Below are 7,469 nucleotides of genomic sequence, written 5' to 3'. Positions count from 1 at the left end.
TTTCCTTTATTTCTTCAAGGGCTTTGTCTGTCTTCAGTTTCTGAAACTTACACATGCTGGAAACAACCTTGCTTGCTGAGCTGGAAGATTCATTTTTAGGTGTTTCGTCACCATACTTGATAACATCATCAGTGAGCCTCCAGTGAAGTGCTGGTGTTATGTCCTGCTTTCTATTTATATGTTAAGGTTTCCTTGGGTTGGTGACATTACTTCCTGTGTTGGTAATGTAACTTCCTGTTCTTTCTCTCCGAATGACATTACCAACCCAAAGAAACCTAAACACATAAATAGAAAGCGGGACATAACACTAGCGTTTCACTGGAGGCTCATTGATGAGGTTACCTGGTATGGTGACAAAACATCTGAAAATGAACCTTCCAGCTCAGTGAGCAAACTTACATCCAGAACCTCAACCTGAGCTACAAATCTTCTCAAAATTCGCTAACTTATATATGCCTCCCTTTTTGACTAAACTCTCAATTTCTCTTGTCATCCAAACGTTCTGAATCTTTCCCTCCTCATCCTTCATTTTCACAGGAACGTATTGGTTCTGAACTCTAATCAACCGGCATTTGAAAGATTCCCACATGCCAAATGTGGATTTACCTTCAAATAGCTGCCCTAACAGACATGCCCCAGTTCCTGCCTAATATTATAGCAATTAGCCTTTCTCCAATTTAGTACTTTAGTGCTGGAGAAATAGATCTTGGTCTCGACAGCTCTCATTTGGAAGCTGACTCATTGCCCATGGATGATGTAACCAAAGGCTGCATATTTAAGATGAAGAGTAGGGAATCCTTGGGTAACTATAGAAGTTATTCTGCATGATTGATAGAGAAACATAGATATGTTTCCTGCAGAGGCAGGGTTGGGGTAGATCCATAAGCAGTCTCATTGAGTTGAATAATGGAAATGTGATAGTTGACTTCGGTAAGCATGGAAGAGAAATGGGGAAGAACAGGAAAGGATAGTGCACAATAGGCACAGAAAATGCCTTTTGTACCTGTGCTTTAGGTTGTTTCTTCTCACATCACTGAGACTAAGTCAGACTGTGGTTTGAACGGATGGGGTGTTTGCAAGCAGATGGGTAATGTGTTGGATGATGATAACATATGTGAGAACATCACAAAGAGATGTGAGAGATGATTGGATGATCTGGCCAAGTAAAAAGATTTCAAGTTAATGAGAAAAGGAAGACTCCACCAGATTACCACACAGTTATCAATTAAAAGTAACATTCATAATGGCCATTATTATTATTATTATTCAATGGCCATTATTCATTAGTTAATTATAAGATCTGAGCTTTTAAAAAAAATATTTAATTGAACATGGATGTTCATTCATAATTGTTATCCAACTGTAATAAATCTCAAGAATATGTAATCAACTGTCATCTGATTTTGTACACAGACAGTGCTGCATTTTGGTTGCCCCAAGTCAGGATGGTATATGGTCTGAACAGGAATCTCCAGGGGTTGGTGTTCTTACACATGTATTTCCCTCAACGTCTTCTGTGATAAAGTTGCAAGTCTGGAAGTTGCTGTCAAAGGAACATTTGGGAGTTGCCACTGAGTCTTATAATGACACAATGTGGCAAAAATAATAAACATTTTTCAGTTTTTAAAACTTGCCTCAAGCCATTCAAGACATAGTGTTTTAGACAAAAGCAGAATTATAATACTTATCATTTCACTAAGGTCAACAACTGCAGCCAACAGAGAATGGAACCTGGCATTTTCCTGGTCTGGATTATTAATCAATGTGATAATTATCACAAGAGGCTCTATGGAATCCAATGTCATTTCCATAGTACCTTACCCCACACAAAAAGTATGATCTTGGTACCAATTCATGGTGTAACTGAAATTGAGTTTGAGAAGAAATGCAAAGTGTTTACCCACATAACTAATTGAACTATTTCATTACAAAGACTTTTGTTAAAACTATTTTAGCTAGGAATGCAAAGGTAAAGATCTGCAGCAAGTTAAAATTAGAATAAAACATGTGACCACATAGCATCTCACTTTCAGAAAGCTCAAAATGCTTTATCAGACACAATAATAATTTTGCTTGAGAACTCTAATTCCAGAAAAACTACCTCAATTGAAAAGTATGACAATGGGGAAGTACAGTTTGGTGTGCTTGCTAACTTTAGAGGCTAGAAAGATGGGCATACTTTAAACAGATGGGAGGAGAAGTTGGCTTTGAATGACATAATCATAGACTCAGAGTCATAGAGATGTACAGCACGGAAACAGACCCTTCAGTCCAACTCATCTATGCTGACCAGATATCCCAACCCGATCTAGTCCCACCTGCCAGCACCTGGCCCATATCCCTCCAAACCCTTCCTATTCATATACCCATCCAAATGCCTCTTAAATGTTGCAATCGTACCAGACTCCACCACTTCCTCTGGCAACTCATTCTAAACACATATCACCCTCCATGTGAAAAGGTTGCCCCTTAGGTCTCTTTTATATCTTTCCCCTCTCACCCTAAACCTATGCCCTCTAGTTCTGGACTTTGTCTATTTATCCTATCCATGTCCCTCATGATTTTATAAACCTCTATAAAGGTCATCCCTCAGCCTCCGACACTCCAGGGCAAACAGCCCCAGCCTGTTCAGCCTCTCCCTTTAGCTCAAATCCTCCAATCCTGGCAACATCCTTGTAAACCTTTTCTGAACCCTTTCAAGTTTCACAACATCTTTCCAATAGAAAGGAGACCAGAATTGCACGCAATATTCCAACAGTGGCCTAACCAAAGTCCTGCACAGCTGCAACATGACCTCCCAACTCCTGTATTCAATACTCTGACCAATAAAGGAAAGCATACCAAACACCATCTTCACTATCCTATCTACCTGCGACTCCACTTTCATGGAGCTATGAACCTGCACCACAAGGTCTCTTTGTTCCTAGGACCTTACCATAAAGTGTATAAGTCCTAAGATTTGCTTCCCCAAAATGCAGCACCTCACATTTATCTGAATTAAACTCCATCTGTCAATTCTCAGCCCATTGACCCATCTGGTCAAGATCCTATTGTAATCTAAGATAACCTTCTTTGCTGTCCACTACACCTCCAATTTTGGTGTCATCTGCAAACTTACTAATTATACCTCTTATGCTCGCATCCAAATCATTTATGTAAATGACAAAGAGTAGAGGACCCAGCACCAATCCTTGTGGCACTCCACTGGTCACAGGCCTCCAGTCTGAAAAACAACCCTCCACCACTACCCTCTGTCTTCTACCTTTGAGCCAGTTCTGTATCCAAATGGCTAGTTCTCCTTGTATTCCATGAGATCTAACCTTGCTAATCAATCTCCCATGGGGAACCTTGTCGAACGCCTTACTGAAGTCCACATAGATCTCATCTACCATAGATCTCATCAATCCTCTTTGTTACTTCTCAAAAAACTCCATCAAGTTTTGTGAGACATGATTTCCCACACACAAAGCCATGTTGACTATCCCTAATTAGCCCTTGCCTATCCAAAAGAAATGTACATCCTGTCCCTCAGAATTCCTTCCAACAACTTGCCCAACACTGACATCAGGCTCACTGGTCTATAGTTCCCTGGATTGTCCTTACCACCCTTCTTAAACAATGGCACCATGTTAGCTAACCTCCCGTCTTCTGGCACCTCACCCATGACTATCGATGATCTCATAATTTTGGGCTTGGAACTGCAGAACTGAGAAGTCGCCAAATTTATGACTGTGGTTTGGTCCTTTCTGTGGAAGTGGTGAAAAAGAAGTTCACACTCAGGTAAATAACAACAGTTAAAAACGAGAGGCTACTTGATTGGGCCACTGTAAATGTGACCAGCTGTCAAAATTTCTTCAAGGATTGTGTTGCAATCTATTTCTGAGATATTTACACTGATGACTTATCTATGTATGAAACACAACATCTGGATATCTGCCTTGACTTAACCTTTTAATCTCTCTACATATCTACTTTTTTGCCTTCTCCCTTCAAAACTCGAGTCACATAGAATAATGATATATAAAAGCCTTACTTTATATTTTAGAGCAGTCAACATCCACAAGAAAACATGGGAAACATCATTATTAAAATGATTAATCGTGCAATAATTGGTCACCCAATCTGGATGGTGACAGGTGAACACAAAAGCCAAAAATTCAATTTCTTAGGCTTGTGTTATTAGTAGAAAGTGAGGACTGCAGGTGCTGGGGATCAGAGTCGAGAGTGTGGTGCTGAAAAAGCACAGCAAGTCAGGCAGCATCCAAGGAGCAGGAGAGTTGACGTTTTGGGTATTAGCCCTTCATCAGGAAGAGCTCCTCCTCCTCCTCCTCAGGTGCTGCCTGACTGGCTGCGTGTTTCCAGCATCACACTCTTCAACTCGTGTTATTAGAAACCAAAGCTCTTTATTTTCGGTTTGCTTTGCTTTTTGGTTTCTCTGAATGGGGAGATTTTCATCTGACAACCCTGCAGCAATTCCACCGGTGACAGGGGAGAGATTGATGGAGGAGGGCAAACCATTACAGAGGCTGCAAGCAACTTTCAGTACATCTACAATGAACCTGAGCCTAAGGGGAATGGGGTGAAAGAGCAGAATAAAATGAATATGTGAAACAGCAGCCATTTCTTCACCAATACCGATCTTTGAGATTAGTCATGCAAATGCAAACCTCTCTCAGCAGATGTCCTGGCTTGTCAATTGGCTGAGCAATTGCACATTCTTTTCACTAGCTTACTAATCCCCCAACCCCAAACACTCCAAAAAACTGTACACAACTTGTGAGCTGAGAAGCTATAAGTATTGTGGAGGGTTTTGGACACTGCTGGTAAAATCCCATTGTCTTTAGAAACATCCCATTGACTTAGAGTCATAGAGTCACAGAGATGTATAGCAATGCTGACCAGACATCCTAAACTAATTTAGTCCCATTTGCCAGCATTTGGCCCATATCCCTCCAAACCCTTCCCATTGATGTACCCATCCTTTTAAATGCTGTAATTGTACCAGACTCCACCACTTCGTCTGGCAGCTCATTCCATACACATACCATCCTCTGCATGAAAAAGTTGTGCTTTAGGTCCCTTGAAAGACTTCCCCCTCTCACTTTAAATCTATGCCCTCTAGTTTTGGACTCCCCCAACCCAGGAAAAATACCTTGTCTATTTACTCTATTCATGCCCCTCATGATTTTATAAACTTCTGCAAGGTCACCCTTAGCCTCCGATGCTCCAAGGAAAACAGTCCCAGCCTCTCCCTTTAGCTCAAACTCTCCAACTCTGGCATCATCCTTGCAAATCTTTTCAGAACCCTTTCAAGTTTCACAATATCCTTCTCTAGGAGGGAAACCAGAATTGCACGCAATATTCCAAAAGTGGCCGAACCAATGTCCTGTGCAACCACATGACCTCCCGCCTCCAAGACTCAAGGCACTTATTTCACTAATAATCACAATTGATTTTCTGGTGAGACGAAGTGGGCTGCCTTCAGCACATCAATGCTGCTCCTGGTGAAAATAAGGAAGGGGATGAAACACAACAATATCCCTTTCCCATGCCATTTTCTCATTGTCAACTTGCATCCCATCACTGTCACTGGCAAAGGTGAGATCATTCACTCAAAATCCCTACACTGTGGAATCAGGGCATTCAGCCATTGGGTGTCCACTGACCCACCCCATACCCTATCCCTCTAACACTGCATTTCCCATATCTAAACCACCTAGCCTGCACATCCCTAACCACTATGGGAAATGTAGCATGGCCAGGCACCTAACCTGCACATCGTTGGACTGTGAGAAGAAACTGGAACACCTGGAAGAAACCCATGCAGAAACAGAGACACTGTGGAAATTTCACACATTGATTAGAAGCTGGAACAGAACCTGAGTCTAAAGTGGTGTGAGGCCACAGTGCTAACCACTGAGCCACCGTGAACTCCCCCAATCCTACTCCATCTGTTTATACACATCACTTTACAGTGGCACTGTTTTTGTCATTGAACAAATCTGATTTAGAATTGAAAAGGAAAATAGCAAGACGTAGGCAAATCACTGCAGCCATATTTGTGGCTGATGAGTTCTTCAGTTGATCTTCCTCTGCCACAATCCATGCAGCACAATATTTTAAATTGCATCAAATGCTTTGAGGTGAAACTATTTTTAGCTTGAAAGGTGGAATTATAGTAAGCCTCAAAATAATGAAAAAGACGTATGAGAATCATACCCAGCCCGTACAAACTCTCACCCTTACAATTCTCACATGTCAGCAATTAATAATTCATTCACCATTGTTGAAACCAAACCTTTATTCACTTTCAGATATCCCAAATTTTCTTTTGATTTATTTGGGATATGTGGACTTTCACTGGTTGGGCTCTCAAGATGCTGCCTTTTTAAACTCGAGCAGTCCATTTAGTGTAGGTACACCCACAGCACTGTTACTAAGGGAGTTCCAGGATTTTTACACTGTGACATTGGGGGAGCTGCAAGCTGCAAGTCACAAGTCACGTTGGTGAGCGAGTTGGAGGGGAACTTGCAGGGCTGTTGCTCCCTTGCATCTTTTGCCTTTCGAGCTGATAGTGAGTTTGGAAGGTGCTGCCGAAAAAACTTGGTGTATTGCTGCAGTGCATGTCATAGATGGTAAAAACTGCTACTCTCTTTCAGTGGCGTAATTGGTTCAAATCAAGGAGGCTGCCCTATCTTAGCTAGTGTCAGGTTGGTTGACTATTGTTGGAGCTGTACACACCCAGGTAAGTGGGGAGTATTCCATCACATTTCTGGCTTATGCCTTATAAATGGAGTCAAAAGATTTGAGGAGTCAGGTGAAATATTTACTGCCTACAGTCCCTTTAATTTTTCCTGTCACTGCATGAACCTCTAAGGTCCATGTACAGCAGCAGTTTCTGAAACCAGAGGTTGCTTCTGAAAGCAAAAGTCAATGTGTCTACACATTGGACCCTCTGTGCAGATGGGTGGCTGCACACAGCTTGAAAGGAATGTTGCTCATTGCAGGCTTGCTAGCCTCTGACTTGCTCTTCTCAATGGTATTTTATCTGGTTGAACATTGGACATGCCTTCTTAAGTTAACAACACAACAAAACCTCCTTCCCCCATTAACATAGAACAGGATACATAATGAAAACATTTGTCAGCAGCTTGTGAAACCTTTTGACATCCCTGATGAAGCCGTGTTCTGTCATGGTGTAAAATGGGCAATGCTGCTTGCAACATTGAACCAATAAAGCAGGCGATAAACTGGATGTTTTTGTTGTTGTTTTTGGCAAGTAAAAAATGTTCCATAACAAAACCAAAAGCTGGAGAAACGCAGCTGGTCTGGCAGTATTGTTGAGAGAGTAACAGAAATTTGAAGTCATTAAACTCAAAATGTGAACAATTTTAATCTCCACAGATGATGCCCAACCAACTGAATTTCTCCAGCAATGTTTTAAAATCATATTTCAGATTGTAGTACTT

This window comes from Chiloscyllium punctatum, chromosome 25 (assembly GCF_047496795.1).
Source record: "Chiloscyllium punctatum isolate Juve2018m chromosome 25, sChiPun1.3, whole genome shotgun sequence".
NCBI lineage: Eukaryota > Metazoa > Chordata > Chondrichthyes > Orectolobiformes > Hemiscylliidae > Chiloscyllium > Chiloscyllium punctatum.
This window is presented reverse-complemented; position numbering follows the sequence as displayed.